Source organism: Pituophis catenifer, unplaced genomic scaffold, assembly GCF_029215685.1.
Source record: "Pituophis catenifer annectens isolate HBS135680 unplaced genomic scaffold, rPitCat1.0.hap2 SCAF_351, whole genome shotgun sequence".
Lineage (NCBI taxonomy): Eukaryota > Metazoa > Chordata > Lepidosauria > Squamata > Colubridae > Pituophis > Pituophis catenifer.
Window position 1 is genome coordinate 25,001 of NW_027257231.1, and position 2,500 is coordinate 27,500.

Below are 2,500 nucleotides of genomic sequence, written 5' to 3' on the forward strand. Positions count from 1 at the left end.
ATATCGAGTAGATTCAAGAGAGAAAGCGGAATTATTTGATAAACAACGTAGAGATGACCAAGAACAGGAAAGATGGAGAGATGAAAGTGGGGACGGACGACGGGAGGAGAAGAAAGAACAGCCAAAAGAGAGCCAAGTAAGAGAACAAGACGAGAAAGCGTCGAGAGAAGGAGCAGAAGAAGTTGAAGAAAGAACAAAGGGACCTAAGAACGACTTGCTCCACAAAGCAAATAGGTCAGCAAGAAATAAGAATAATTTCCTTGACTAGAAATGGACTGGATTCGGCCATTCGGCAAGAGGAAGGAAAATATGGAATAAATGAGGGAAGTTAAGATGAGAAATGAAAGGCCTACGAGAGGTTCCTCTGGGAAAACTACACCCAAAACTTTGGAGGAAGGAAGATGGCAGAAATTGTAACAAACTTTTCACTTGAAGTCAAGCTTTTCACGTCAAACCAGCTCTTTCAATCAACCCCTCGCAGCCATCCTGGCAGGGAAGCAGAAAACGGAAACACTCCGGTCCGGCCGAGGCCCGGGTAAACCGGTCCCGCCCGAGCGTCCCGGTAGACCGGGACGGCTGCCCGTCACGGACACCCCAGGGCCCCGGCGCGGGCACCGAGGCGACGGCGGAGGTCCCCGACCGAGGCCCGGGGCCCCCGCGCCGGGATCCCGTACATCCATCAAGGCGGGGAAACAGAAACACTCTAGGCCGGCCGAGGCCCGGGTAAACCGGACCCGCCCGAGGCCGTCCCGGTAGACCGGGACGACTGCCCGGCGCGGACACCCCCGGGGGCCGGCGTGGGCACCGAGGGGACGGCGGAGGTCCCCGACCGAGGCCCGCGGCGCCGGAGCCGGGATCCCGTGCATCCATCGTGGCGGGGGAAACAGAAAGGCTGATCCGGCCGGGGCCCCGGTAAGCCGGACCCGCCCGAGGCCGTCCCGGTAGACCCGGCCCTCTCCCCGTCTCGGGCACCCCAGGGGTCCGGCGTGGGCACCGAGGCGACGGCGGAGGTCCCCGACCGAGGCCCGCGGACCCGGAGCCGGGATCCCGTGCATCCATCGTGGCGGGGGAAACAGAAAGGCTGATCCGGCCGGGGCCCCGGTAGACCGGGAAGACTGCCCGGCGCGGACACCCCCGGGGTCCGGCGTGGGCACCGAGGCGACGGCGGAGGTCCCCGACCGAGGCCCGCGGCGCCGGAGCCGGGATCCCGTGCATCCATCGTGGCGGGGGAAACAGAAAGGCTGATCCGGCCGGGGCCCCGGTAGACCGGGACGACTGCCCGTCGCGGGCACCCCCGGGGTCCGGCGGGGGCACCGAGGCGACGGCGGAGGTCCCCGACCGAGGCCCGCGGACCCGGAGCCGGGATCCCGTGCATCCATCGTGGCGGGGGAAACAGAAAGGCTGATCCGGCCGGGGCCCCGGTAGACCGGGAAGACTGCCCGGCGCGGACACCCCCGGGGTCCGGCGTGGGCACCGAGGCGAAGGCGGAGGTCCCCGACCGAGGCCCGCGGCGCCGGAGCCGGGATCCCGTGCATCCATCGTGGCGTGGGAAACAGAAAGGCTGATCCGGCCGGGGCCCCGGTAGACCGGGACGACTGCCCGTCGCGGGCACCCCCGGGGTCCGGCGGGGGCACCGAGGCGACGGCGGAGGTCCCCGACCGAGGCCCGCGGACCCGGAGCCGGGATCCCGTGCATCCATCGTGGCGGGGGAAACAGAAAGGCTGATCCGGCCGGGGCCCCGGTAGACCGGGAAGACTGCCCGGCGCGGACACCCCCGGGGTCCGGCGTGGGCACCGAGGCGAAGGCGGAGGTCCCCGACCGAGGCCCGCGGCGCCGGAGCCGGGATCCCGTGCATCCATCGTGGCGGGGGAAACAGAAAGGCTGATCCGGCCGGGGCCCCGGTAGACCGGGACGACTGCCCGTCGCGGGCACCCCCGGGGTCCGGCGGGGGCACCGAGGCGACGGCGGAGGTCCCCGACCGAGGCCCGCGGACCCGGAGCCGGGATCCCGTGCATCCATCGTGGCGGGGGAAACAGAAAGGCTGATCCGGCCGGGGCCCCGGTAGACCGGGAAGACTGCCCGGCGCGGACACCCCCGGGGTCCGGCGTGGGCACCGAGGCGAAGGCGGAGGTCCCCGACCGAGGTCCGCGGCGCCGGAGCCGGGATCCCGTGCATCCATCGTGGCGTGGGAAACAGAAAGGCTGATCCGGCCGGGGCCCCGGTAGACCGGGACGACTGCCCGTCGCGGGCACCCCCGGGGTCCGGCGGGGGCACCGAGGCGACGGCGGAGGTCCCCGACCGAGGCCCGCGGACCCGGAGCCGGGATCCCGTGCATCCATCGTGGCGGGGGAAACAGAAAGGCTGATCCGGCCGGGGCCCCGGTAGACCGGGAAGACTGCCCGGCGCGGACACCCCCGGGGTCCGGCGTGGGCACCGAGGCGAAGGCGGAGGTCCCCGACCGAGGCCCGCGGCGCCGGAGCCAGGATCCCGTGCATCCATC